This window comes from Eumetopias jubatus, unplaced genomic scaffold (genome assembly GCF_037043125.1).
Source record: "Eumetopias jubatus isolate StellerSeaLion01/CBP00866 unplaced genomic scaffold, mEumJub1_p1.0 scaffold_5, whole genome shotgun sequence".
NCBI lineage: Eukaryota > Metazoa > Chordata > Mammalia > Carnivora > Otariidae > Eumetopias > Eumetopias jubatus.
In genome coordinates, this window is record NW_028274811.1 from 103,471,862 (window position 1) to 103,485,933 (window position 14,072).

A 14,072-nucleotide genomic window follows, 5' to 3' on the forward strand; every position below is an offset into this window, starting at 1 on the left:
CACCACTCCTTCATTCTGTTTCTTCCTTTCAGGACCCTGCTCTCAAAATTACTGGACAATTCTCCCATGAGCTTGTCCTCCATGTGCCTGTCACTCATTCCTGTGGTCATCTGCTAGACATTATCACTACCAATAACTTCAAACTCTCCATAATCTGACCTTCAAGCACCAAAGTCTCCATCTTCCCAGCTCAACAATACCCTATTTCCAATAGTCTTTTACCCCCCCAGGGACCTACACTTAAAATCCAAACTCATTTTTTATGGCCTTCAATGTCCTACATGATTAGGCCCCTGCTACTTCTCTGGCATTGTCTCCTAACCCCCTATTACTCACTATGCTCCAGCCCCACTGACCTTCCGGCAATTCCTCAAACATGCCAAGTCCATTCCTACCTCAGGGCCTTTGCACTAGCTCTCGCTTATGCCTGGATAGTCCTACCCCTGGATATTCTCAGCCCTCTTTTCTCACTTCCTTCAAATCTTTGCTCAGAAGTACCTTCTCAATGAGGACCCCCATAATCTATTTAAAATCTCAACCCACCCATCCATCCACTCACCCATAGGACATTTCTCCTTCCCTACTTTATCTTTTCCATGGCACCCACCACTTTCTAGCATATGGTATACCTTACTATTATTTTGTAGATAGGTGGTGGTTTCTGGCTGAGGGCAGAGATTTTTATGTTTTGTTCAGTGCTATATCCTTAGTACCTAGAACAGTGCCTGGCACATAGGGACCACTCAATATTTTCTGTATGAATGAAGGGAATTGGATTGTGCAGATTCTGAAACAATAAAAAATAAGAGCTTATTAAGTCATCTAACACATACAATTGTAAATAACAAAGTACCTGCTTTCCCTCTCTTTACCCGACCGTCCCTGTCAGCATCTCTCCACACAATCCTCAGCCCTCTGCCTCCACCTACAATGCAGGACGGAAAGACGATCTGTTTTACTGCTCTAGTTACATGCCCAGTTTTCAACCTACCAATCCAGAACACTGTGCTCAACTAGCTTTTGATCTTTCTAGGAAGATGAAGATGCTTCTTAACTATGTGCTCTCCCCTGACACCTCCAGGTTAGTCTCCCATAGTGCCCCCGATGGGCTTTGTCCCTTCCAGGGTCAGTGCAAGGGTACAGGAAGCCAAAAACCAGCTGTGGCCTGGGCTCTGAGCAGCATACCGATGGCAGGCAGCTCCCACCTCTGCAGTGGCCCTGCAACATGGAGGGCAGGGATGGTACGTGCCATCACCATGGAAACCCTCTCCCACTCCTCAGGCACCAGAGGAAGGCAGCGCCTGCAGTCTGTTCCACTGTGTGCTCAGAGAAGTGGCTCGTCAATCCAACCCCTTCTTACAGGAAAAGAGGCCTCTTCATAAGGAGTGTAGTCACAGATCCTCCTGGGAGCCTGTGCATTCAGGAATACAGGCAGCCACTTTGCTGTCCAACTTCCTGCTGTAATTCAATCCCACAAACTGTCTGTCCCAGGCAGGGCTGTGGACTTGAAGGCTGCAAAGATAAACCACCCCGGGGCGCCTGGGTGGCTCAGTTGGTTAAGCGACTGCCTTCGGCTCAGGTCATGATCCTGGAGTCCCGGGATCGAGTCCCACATTGGGCTCCCTGCTCAGCAGGGAGTCTGCTTCTCCCTCTGACTCTCCTCCCTCTCATGCTGTCTCTCATTCTCTCTCAAATAAATAAATAAAATCTTTAAAAAAAAAAAAAAAGATAAACCACCCCTTAGTAAGCGCTTGCTCTAACTGGAGCAGAAGAATGGAAGATGGGCCACTGATTGCCCTGTTGCTTGAGCGCATGTGGCTAAGGTCTCCAAAAGTCATCACATACAGCATGTCCTAAAGTTAGCTCTGCACTTGCTAAGAGAGGCAGAACGAAGCCACCAGGAGAGGAAAGGGGCCTAGGAAAGGAGGTGGTTAGCTTTTGGTGTCTGCAGGGAAGAGCCACGTCCACTGTGAAAGAAAGGGGTTCCTCCCCCTCCTGTGGCCAAGACTGGCTCCAAATGAACCACACCTGAGGACTGGGACCTGCGAGAAGGGGAGAATGGTATTTTGTCCTCCAGATGCATGCCTGTTGAGCTGCAGAAACTGTGGGCCTGCCTGGTGCTACCCACGGAACCAAGCACAGTGAGACAGGGCTCTTAGGGGAGCATTCTGGGAGCCTAAGAATATGGTTCCTTTTTAGTCTTCTTACCAAACAACAGAGAGAAAATGAGGATCATTGGCATGTGGGGACTTGAACTTAAATATTGGTGGCTGCTCCTGGTCCAGAGATTTCTCACCTGCTGGAGTAGCCCAGGACTATAGGGCCTGAAGATCCTCAGATATGGTGTGCCCAGGAAACCTTCACCCCATGCCTGTTCTCCATGGCCCTCAAAGGGTATGAAAAGGACCCCAGTGGTTATTAAGGGAGGGGGTCCTGGACAACGCAGTAGGAAGCCCCACCCAGGAAAGGCATGGAAGAGGCATGGCTGCCATTCTCAGAGGGGTGGGAATCTCCATCCATGTGGAAACACGCGGTCACACATGCCCCTACACAGAGTGGAGGCCACCAGCCCCTCACAGAGCCCAACACCCAGACCGAAGCCAGGACACGGCTCATAACCAACACGCAGCCTGTCACACGAGTACAGTCTCTGCTCCTTCCAGCTATCCTCCCTGGCGTTGGGCTGCAGGAGGCCCACAAGAGCCCAACATCTGCAGGGGAGAGAGGAGGTGTGTTCAGCACCCATGCTCCAGCCCCAGCTCTAGCCTGTGGGGGTGGGGAGGGGCGGAGGAGAAGAGCTTGCAATGAGTTTGAGACTGAAGTTTTAAAATGAATAAGACTGAGGCTTACCTTCTAAGTCAAAAATTGGTTTTAACCAAAAGGAACCAGAAAGCTATGGAATCTAGTAGGATGCTGTGAAGCATCCCCCACCACCCAGCACAGAGGAGAAGCTGTCAAAACATCATCATCGGTAGCAGTTACTAAAGAAAGAAAATGAGTCCCCATTTCCACCCTGTCGACTTGACCTTCTCTGCACACAGGCAGGCAGTACTGGGAGAACTCAAACAGGCCGGGAGCTGCCTTGCAGGGCAGGTGGGAAGCTGGCCCCCTGGGCTTGTGCTCTACCCCCGCCTCTCTCTCTGGGGGAACCTGGGATAAAGCCAAAGTCCCTGGCCCTGACTCAGCACAATGCTAACAGTGGGCATGGTGCAGTCACTGGGCCTCTAGAACCTGGGTCTCCAGGGACGGATGACACATACCTTCATTTCAGTAAATACCTGAGCACCTACCGTGTGCCAGGCACAGGAATACAAGGGCACACAGCAGACCTGAACTGGCTCCCAGTGTAGCAGAAGAGCAGCCAGACAAAGGGGCAGACACAGCTTAGCATGTGAAGTGCTAGGAGAAGTTTCAGTGTGTGGGGCAGAGCAAATAGGAGGGAATGTAGCCCCCTCTTTGGGGTATCAAGAAAGGCTTCTGGTCAGAGAATTAGCTCAGTGGAGAGCAAAAGGATGGATAGGTGTGAGCCAGCAAATCAGAAGAGCTTTCCAGGACAGGAATCATACTTCTTCACCCTAGGAGCCACCAGGCAGCCTTGGGAGTCACGTGGGCCTTCTCCTCAGGGCAGTGGGGTATCATTTAAACATGAAATGAGAGGGGCGCCTGGGTGGCTCAGTCGTTAAGTGTCTGCCTTTGGCTCAGGTCATGATCCCAGGGTCCTGGGATGGAACCCTGCATCAGGCTCCCTGCTCCGCGGGAAGCCTGCTTCTCCCTCTCCCACTCCCCCTGCTTGTGTTCCCTCTCTTGCTGTGTATCTCTCTGTCAAATAAATAAGTAAAATCTTTAAAAAAAAAAAATGAAATGAGAAATGGTTGCTCAATGGGTACAGGCTTTTGCGGGGGGAAGGGTGAAAATGTTCTGAAAGTAGGTAGTGGTCATGTTCATACAACACTGTGAATGTCTTAAAAGCCACTGAATTGTACACTTCAAAATGGTTGAAATTTTTAAATGGTAAATTCTGTGTTATGTGAATTTTATCTCAAAACAAAAGGTAAATGACACTTGGAGGGAACTTTCAATGCCAACCAAGATGGCGGAACAAGGACGAATTTACCTTCCTGCCTGAAACAACTGAAAAACAACACATGAAACATGGTTTCCCGGAGAATAGCTAACAGGCAACAAAGGGTAGTGGTCCCAGAGGAATGGGGAATAAATGAGGTGAGCCCCCTATGATGGCCCTGCTCACTGGTCTGAGAGTTTCCAGCCAGAGTGGGGAAGAAAGAAGACTGAGCCAACTCCTTGAGCTGAAGAGACAGAGTCAGGGAAGATCACAGAGCTAGTCAGCTGGCCAGAGCACTGGAGAGGAGAGCGCCGCACGGAGGTGACCCTGGGAATCTGCAGTCCCCTCTAGGGCTTCATCGCTTGCCGGCGAGGAAACAGCCTGAGAGCGAGAGGGAACACCGGAGCTCACCTAGGACGGGGAAGCCTTGTCTGCTCCCAACAGCCAGGCTGGAAAACCTCCCAATCCAGCAACAGTGGATGGAGTTTTAAGAGTCTTACTTCATTCCTCAAAAAAGTTAAAATAGAACTACCATATAATCAAGAAGTCCCACTTCTGGGTATAGATCCGAAGAACGTGGACACAGCATCTTGAAGAGGTATCTGCACTCCCACACTTACTGTAGCACTATTCACAATAGCCAAGATGCGGGAACAGTTTAAGCGTTCATCAACAGATGAAAGGACAAAGAAAATATGGTGTGTACATATATACAGTGGAATACTATGCAGGCATGAGAAAGAAGATCTACCATGCACAACAACACGGACGGACCTTGAGGGAATTATGTGAAGTGAAACAAATCAAAGACAAATACTCTATGATCTCATTTACATGTGGAATCTAAAAAGCTGAATTCATAGAAACAGAATGGAGTACTGGTTACCAGGGGCTGTGGGGTGAAGGAAACAGGGAGATGCTGGTCAAAGGGTACAAACTTCCAATTTTTTTTTTTTTTTTAAGAGAGAGAGAGGGGGATGCCTAGGTGGCTCAATGAGTTGAGCCTCCAACTCTTGGTTTCGGCTCAGGTCATGATCTCAGGGTAGTGAGATGGAGCCCCAAGTTGGGCTCTGCGCTCAGCAGGCAGTCTGCTTGACTCTCTCTCTCCCTCTGCCACTCCCCAACTCTCACGAGCATGCATGTGTGCACTCTCTCTCTAAAATAAATAACTCTTTTGGGGCGCCTGGGTGGCTCAGTCATTAAGCATCTGCCTTCGGCTCAGGTCATGATCCCAGGGTCCTGGGATCGAGCCCCACGTTGGACTCCCTGCTCAGCAGGAAGCCTGCTTCTCCCTCTCCCACTCCCCCTGCTTGTGTTCCCTTTCTCACTGTGTCTCTCTCTGTCAAAGAAATAAAAAATCTTTAAAAAAATAAAAATAAAATAAGTAACTTTTAAAAAAGAGAGAGAGCACAAGCTGGGGAACAGGGTGAGAAGGGGCAAGGGGAGAGAGAATCTTAAGCAGGCTCGGCACAGAGCCCAACACCCATCTCACGACCCTGATATCACAACCTGAGACAAAAATCAAGAGTCAGATGCTTAACCAACCGAGCCACCCAGGTGCCCCCAAACTTCCAATTATAAGATGAGTAAATTCTGAGGATATAATGTGTAGCATGGTGATTATAGTTAACAATATTGCATTATATAATTATAAGTTGCTAAGAATAGATCTAAGAATGTTCTCACTACAAAAAAGGGTAATTACATGATATAATGAAAGTGTTAGCTAAATATATACGTGTATCAAATCAGAAGCTTATACAATGTTGTATGTCAATTATATCTCAAAGCTGGGAGCGACAACAAAAGCCTGGCTGTTGGGGTTAGGCAGACATGAGTTTGATTCCAGACTCCAACCACCTACCAACTGTGTCACTTAAATTTTGGGAGCCTCAGTTTCCTCATCTGGAAGATAGGAATTCATTTGACTGTTATAAAGATAAATGGAAGAATATATGTTTTTCTTTAAATAAAGTATTACCTCAGTAGAAGGGGGGAAATTAGCCTTTGTGTTGCCTAACAAACTTAAAAGCAAGACTCAAATGAATCAAATTGTTTCCAAGCCACTTAATTACATCCCAGAACAAAGTTTAAGAATGTTTACAGAAGGGGCACCTGGGTGGCTCAGTCGGTTGAGGGTCTGCCTTCGGCTCAGGTCATGGTCCCAGGGTCCTGGGATCGAGCCCCACGTTGGACTCCCTGCTCAGCGGGGAGTCTGCTTCTCCCTTTCCCTCTGCCTCCTCCCGCCTGCTTGTGCTCTCTCACGCTGTCAAATAAATAAAATCTAAAAAAAAAAAAAAATGTTTACAGAAATATAAAAACACCCAGCACAAAAAAAAAGGTGAAATTCATGTCTGGCATCCAGCAAAAATTGCCAGGCATAGTATGCAGTAGGAAAATACAACCTGTAATGAAGGGGGTGAAAAGCCAAAGCAATTGAAACCGACCCAGACCTGACAACAGATGTTAGAATTAGCAGACGAGGACGTTTAAACAGAGCTAACTGTATTTCATATGTTCAGAGTTAGGCAGAAACGGAGTATTAAAAAAAAAAAATGAAATCAAGCTCCTAGAGTTGAAAACTACATCTGAAATGACACCATCGCATTTGATGAATGCAACACTCACCCTGGCTGTGCCTGGAGAATGGCTTTGGGGAAATCATATGAAAGCAGGTAGAAGGAGCTGTTAGAACATCCCGGGGGAGAAATGGTGGCCTGAAGAGGAATACCAGTAACAATGGGAAGAATGGAGCCCTTCTGAAATATGCAAGCAGTGGAAGTGGCAGGACGGGGTGACTGCTCAGGTGAGGAACCAAAGAGGACCAGGTGGCACGGATGAAGGAAGCAAGCACTCCCTCTGCCTCAGAGCTCCCCCCTGCTCCCTCAGGTGCAATCAGCAATGGGCAGAAGAATCAGAGCAAATGCAATTCAGGAGGCAACAGGGATGCATTCCTCCTGCAGGGGCCACACCAGGGGCAGGAATAGTGTCTCAGGAACTACAAGGTGGGGGGAAGGAGTCTGGAACAGGGGACAACCAAACACCAGGTGGGGCCTAGATCGTGCAAGGCCTCACAGGCCAAGAGGAGTTCACCTGTTACCAAAGGCACAGTAAAAATCTACTGGAAGGCTTCAAGCAAAGAATAATTAGAGTTGCATTTTAAATGTCACTCTGGGGGCGCCTGGGTGGCTCAGTCGGTTAAGCATCTGCCTTCAGCTCAAGTCATGATCTCAGGGTCCTGGGATCAAGCCCCGCTTCAGGCTCCCTGCTCAGCGGGGAGCCTGCTTCTCCCCCTGCCCCTCCCCCCACCATTTGTGCTCTCTCTCAAATACAATCTTTAAAAAAATAAGTAAATAAAATGTCACTCTGGGGCACCTGGGTGGCTCAGTCAGTCAGGCATCCAACTCTTGTTTTCAGCTCAGGTCATGATCTCAGGGTTGTGGGATTGAGCCCTGCGTCAGGCTCCGAGGAGTCTGCTTGAGATTCCCTCTCTTGCTCCTCCCCCTACTGCGTGTGTTTTCTCTCTAGTAAATAAATCTTAAAAAAAATAAAATGTCGCAGAGCAGCCCAAGATGGCCGACTTCGAGGACCAGGTGTCGGATGAGGAGAAGGTACGCATAGCTGCTAAATTCATCACTCATGCACCCCTAGGGGAATTTAATGAAGTGTTCAGTGATGTCCGGCTACTGCTTAATAATGACAATCTCCTCAGGGAAGGGGCAGCACATGCATTTGCCCAGTATAACATGGATCAGTTCACACCTGTGAAGATAGAAGGTTATGAAGATCAGGTCTTAATTACAGAACATGGTGACCTGGGGAATAGCAGATTTTTAGATCCAAGAAACAAAATTTCCTTTAAGTTTGATCACTTACGGAAAGAAGCAAGTGACCCCCAGCCAGAGGACATAGATGGAGGTCTGAAGTCTTGGAGAGAATCCCGTGACAGTGCTCTAAGGGCCTATGTGAAAAGATCATTATTCCAATGGCTTCTGTACTGTTTATGCTAAAACTATAGATGGGCAACAGACCATTATTACATGTATTGAAAGCCACCAGTTTCAGCCTAAAAACTTCTGGAATGGTCGTTGGAGATCAGAGTGGAAGTTCACCATCACACCACCTACAGCCCAGGTGGTTGGAGTACTTAAGATTCAGGTTCACTATTACGAAGATGGCAATGTTCAGTTGGTTAGTCATAAAGATGTACAGGATTCAGTAACTGTTTCAAATGAAGTCCAAACTGCCAAGGAGTTTATTAAAATCATAGAACATGCAGAAAATGAATATCAGACAGCAATTAGTGAAAACTATCAAACAATGTCAGACACCACATTCAAGGCCTTGCGCCAGCAGCTTCCAGTTACCCGCACCAAAATCGACTGGAACAAGATACTCAGCTACAAGATTGGCAAAGAAATGCAGAATGCTTAAAGGCTGAATGTAGGATTCTTCAGTATGTGGAAAGGATTCAACATGCGGTCATATGATAAATAAGTGATTTATAAACAAGAGTGATATTTTGCTAGGGCTTTCAGAGCTTACAGGTTTTCTAGCCTCATGGAATACTGTTGAACCTATAGCATTGTCTTGATTCTTTTGTGTTCTCTGCCTTGTAATTTTCTGTTTTCACTATATCTACTTGTAATTTTTTTTTTTTAATTCTGCCACATTTAATGATGGAGAGAGAGAGAGAGATCTATCCTGGAGTCATTTTACTGTTTAGAAAATTTCCTAGCCATGAAGCCCTGTTACTGATATAGACAGGTCATATGCTCAGTACTTTTCTACCCCTGTCCTTCAAAGCACTTCTGGTACTTCAGTGGTTTTTACTGATCCACCAACAGCTAAAGAGGCTATGCTACAAACTAGCTGAGTGGAAGACACATTCATCCTTCTCCCTCCAACTGCTTTGATCATCATTTATAGCATCTCATAACTGTAGTTTTCAAAAGTTTGGATTGGGCTTTTCAGGTCCTTTTGTGGGAGCAAAGGAAGTTTTCTAGAAATTCCATTATAGTCAGCTTCTCTACGGAAGTTGTTTTTAAATCCAAAGACTTGAACCACATTCCCTGCACATGAACGTGTTTGCTTTTTTTCTCTTCCCTCATTGTCTCCTTCCCATCTAGTACCATTATAGTTACAGACATCTGCATTTTTAGAAGGGTTTTACCCATTTATTATTATTTTTTATTATTCAAGAACTGCTGACATACTAGGGATATAATAGAGTATAAAACTTGAAAAATGCAGATGTTGAAGGAATAATAGGTATCTTGTGCTTTAATACTTTGTGGCAGGATTGTACTATAAGCCAATGAATCAAACAACTATGTAAATCACAAACAAAAACTAAAAATGAACCAAAGTGAAAAGGATAGGTTCCAGGCAGTATCTTTCTATTGTAACCTGTCATTTAAGGGAATACTAGTGATTTGTTCTAAATAGGATGTAATGTAAAACTTGTTCCAAATTACTCTTCCTCAGTTCTGCCTGCCAAGAAAATGTAACTGTGATATAGCAACCCTTCCCAGGTATATTGGCAGGTATATGTGCAATCTCAGAATACACAGGTGACATAGATATGATATGACAACTGGTATTGGTGGATTCATTTACATTGTTTACACTTCTATGACCAGGCCTTAAGGGAAGGTCAGTTTTTAAAAAACCAAGTAGAGTGCGCCTGGGTGGCTCAGTTGGTTAAGCGACTGACTTCGGCTCAGGTCATGATCCTGGAGTCCCGGGATCGAGTCCCGCATCAGGCTCCCCGCTCAGTGGGGAGTCTGCTTCTCCCTCTGACCCTCTTCCCTCTCGTGCTATCTCTCATTCTCTCTCTCTCTCTCAAATAAATAAAATCTTAAAAAAAAAATAAAATAAAAAACCAAGTAGTGTCTTCCTACCTATCTCCAAATAAATGTCAAAAAAAGAAGGGTGTTTGTCCTTCAGCTTTGTTTTTGCTCAGTAATACAGTCAAGCAAGTTTGTTTCCAAGTGACTTGTTGAGCTGTGTAAGCATTTTTGTTTATTTCAAATAAAATATATTTGTATTATGTGTCATTCATACTATCCATTCATATCACACTATCCTCTGTATCAGGTAGTCCAATAGAAATATACCTGTTTTGTTCTTAAAAAAATATATAAATAAATAAAATGTCACTCTGGCGATGGTGGAGAATGGGTTGGAAGGGGCATGAGCAGAAGCAAAACAGCTAGTTAGAGGGCTTTGGTCATCACAAGAAATTAGTTTGCATTTGAGGGGTGGGAAAGCAGTGAACAAACTGGGAATATATACTAGAATCATCAGGCTTGCGATGGGGATGGATATGGGAAGACATGGAGGTGACAAGGATAGCAGGTTTGTGGCAGGAGTAAACACCATTTATTAAAGTAGAGAAGGCTAGCAAGGGGCAGAGTGGAGAGGGGAAAAACTGGAGCTCCAATTTAGACAGAGGAGACTTGAGATCTAGTAAGCAACTACAGAGAGTTCAGGGGAGAGACCTGATTAGAGACACCAACATAGCACAGAGGTGGGATTTCAAACCGCAGGAGTGCGCAAGATCACACAGGGACTTTGTCAGGAAAGAGACCAAGACTGAGCCCTTACAATCAGAAAGAGGTGGAGACAAAGAAGGAGTTTTAGGTATAAGAGGGAGACTGCAGAGGCTGGAGGCCCTCCCCAAAACACACATGGGAGAGTGGGAGGGGGAGATACCAAAGAGCGGACATGAACCAGGAAGGACAGCACTGTTGCAAGATGTTGTTTAAGTACCGTGCGCTAACCGATTGCGCCTCTGGAGCTCCATGATGTTGTAGAATAAATGTCAGTGAGAAGAGGACATTCCTGACTGTTGGCTCCTGTAGCCTCTACTAGGGGGACGTTCAGCACCTGAGAGACAGGGGTGGTAGCAGATTCAAATTTAGGGGCACCTGGGTGGCTCAGATGGTTAAGTGTCTGCCTTTGGCTCAGGCCATGAGGGATCGAGCCCCGCATCGGGCTCCCTGCTCTGCAGGAAGCCTGCTTCTCCTCTCCCACTCCCCCTGCTTGTGTTCCTGCTCTTGCTGTCTCTCTCTCTGTCAAATAAATAAATAAAAAATCTTTAAAAAAAAAAAAAGAAAGATTCCAAGTTTAAAGAGTGGAGAGGTAGGAATACAGTGGCCTCAAAGTGGGAGAATGAACATTAGTGTAAAACTGCCAGGCAATGTTGCATGCCCAGGTCAACAGACACAAAGTTGGTTGATCCTGAATCTGTACAGATGCCGACTGGCCCCACTGGGTGATTTGCCCCAGGAATGACCTTCAGCTCTCTAAAGGCACTAACACCAAAGCACCAACTCCTACCCCAGCCTCCTTTCGATCCATTTCAGAATCAGCTGCACCAGCCCCAACCCAAGTCACAAACTGGTTGTTCAGGCATCTCAGAACCTTAGGGGCTCAAGGTAAGGCTCAAACCTGACGCCCCCAACCCCACAATAAAACCCGTGGGCAAGAACATAGGGATTCGTTTGACTCTTATAAAGACAAATGGACTATATGTTTTTCTTTAAAAAAAAAAAAAGTATTACTGGGTGCCTGGGTAGCTCAGTTGGTGAAGCATCTGCCTTCAGCTCAGGTCATGATCCCGGGGTCCTGGGATGGAGTCCCGCACTGGGCTCCCTGCTCAGCAAGGAGTCTGCTTCTCCCTCTGCTTTCTCTCTTCCCTCTCATAAATAAAATCTTAAAAAAAATAAAAAAAGGTATTACCTCAGACAATCTCTCCAGCCTCCAGAGGAAGGAGCATTTTCTCTTTCTTTAAATGGTATAATCCTATTAATATATAAATTTTTATAAGTTTAAACTAAGCTAGTCTCCCATATGCACACACAAGATAACTTCGGTAAGGCATGAATGGATGGTTTTATGGATATTTTTATGCTCACAAATAACCTAACCATAATTGTAACTAAAAGGCTTATTACAAGTCAAGCCAGTTTTAAGTGTTCATGCAGTAGCTCACATACTTCTCCTGACAACGTTTCAAGATAAACTCTATCATGGGTCTCATGAATGAAAAAACATAAGTTCAGGAGGTTAAATGTCATGCCCAAGGTCACAGAGTAACTAAGATGTTGAGCCATGATCTCATTTTTTTACTTCTTGTTACTCTGCTTTTCTGTCTCATAATATATGTATTTAAATAAAAGTGATCCTAAATCCTGTTCTGTAATTCAGCGTCATGATCAGACTATTACATTTAGCAATCAACAGCATGGGTGCAAAAAAAAAAAAAAAATCTACATTAAAACTCTTTGTTGGAATGTTTTACACTTTCCACAGAACAGAAACTAAAATAACCTGTTATACAATTGGTCACAAATACAGTCGTCGAGTTATTTGCCCATACACATGAGTATTGTCTAAAACATGTCTTCTTTGTAGCAGCTAGGCCCTGCCACCACCGTGCTTGGCTGAGTTCACAAATCTGTTGTAACCTGTAGCTTCCCTGTCCCTCCTCTGGCTCTCCTCTCCTGCTAAGCTTTGTTTCCTGGCAGTGATTAAAACCTTCTGCCACTGCCGTAGCTACTGCTGCTGCTGGAGCCACCACAGCCACCTTGGTTTCGTGGTTTGGCAAAGTATTGGCCTCCACCACCATAGGGACCAGAGCCCCTGCCTCTAAAATTTCCTCCTTTCATGGGTCCAAAATTTGAGGATTGATTGTTGTAATTGCCAAAATCGTTAGAGCTTCCGCCACCTCCAACGTTGCTTCCATCATTACCAAATCCGTTATAGGCATCCCCACTGCCACATAGCCACCACCACCTCGACTGCCACCAAAGCCACCTCGACCACTGAAGTTCCCTCCACGACCAAAGTTGTCATTCCCACCAAAACCACCTCCACGACCACCACCAAGTTTCCAGAACCACTTCGACCTTTTTGGCTGGATGAAGCACTAGCCACCTCTTGCTTAGATAGGGCTTTCCTTACTTCACAGTTGTGGCCATTCACAGTATGGTATTTTTGAATGACAATCTTGTCTACAGAGTCACACTCATCAAATGTTACAAAAGCAAAACCTCTCTTTTTGCCACCACCTCGGTCAGTCATGATCTCGATCACTTGTTTTCCCATACTGTTCAAAATAATCTCTTAGGTGATGTTCTTCAGTGTCTTCTTTAATGCCACCAACAAAAATCTTTTTCACAGTTAAGTGGGCACCAGGTCTTTGGGAATCTTCTCGAGACAGCCCTCTTTGGTTACACATGTGGCCTTGCGTTCATGGCTGCCTCCACCTTCTCCACAGTGGCATACATGACAAACCCAAAGCCTCTGGAGCGCTTGGTGTTTGGATCTCTCATTACCACACAGTCCGTAAGCATTTCCCATTGCTCAAAATGGCTCCTCAGACTCTCACCAGTTGTTTCAAAGCTCAAACCTCCAATGAAGAGCTTCCGCAGCTGTTCAGCTCTTTGGAGACTCTGACTTAGACATGACAGCGGTGGGAGGGGAGACCTTAACGATGCTTACTCGGCAGCATCCACAGGCAGAAAGTGTAACCCACTTTTGACAATGAAAAAGTTCCATGGTTATCGTTCCATGGCCACATATATAGATCCTTTTTAAAAAAAAATATTTCAGAAAGAGAGCAAGCGAGCAAGTGGGGGAGGGACAGAGGGAAAGGAGAATCTCTGTGCTGAGCATGGAGACTGACGTGGGGCTCGATCTCATGACCCTGAGATCATGACCTGCGCCAAAATCAAGAGTCAGTCGCTTAACTAACTGAGCCACCCAGGCTCCCCTAGATCCCTTTTAATGAATACATTTCATTCCAATGTGCATCTGTATCATATTTTCTGATTACAAACTATGCAGCAACAAACATGTTTATAAACACAACTGGGGACCCTCCTGTGAGGGGTGTTTGTGGGCATCGCTGACTCTTCCCAGTGCTATCTCCACACCATTTGCCGCCCTGCCAAATCCAACTCCTGGATCCCTCCCAAAGCCTTAGTCCATTCTCCACTGT

At 45.8% G+C, this 14,072-nt stretch overlaps 1 pseudogene; it reads left to right on the plus strand.

The window, feature by feature from the left end:
• The first annotated feature begins 7,627 nt into the window (after positions 1-7,627).
• Positions 7,628-8,525, plus strand: LOC114211985 (F-actin-capping protein subunit alpha-1 pseudogene; annotated as a pseudogene).
• Positions 8,526-14,072: the final 5,547 nt, after the last annotated feature.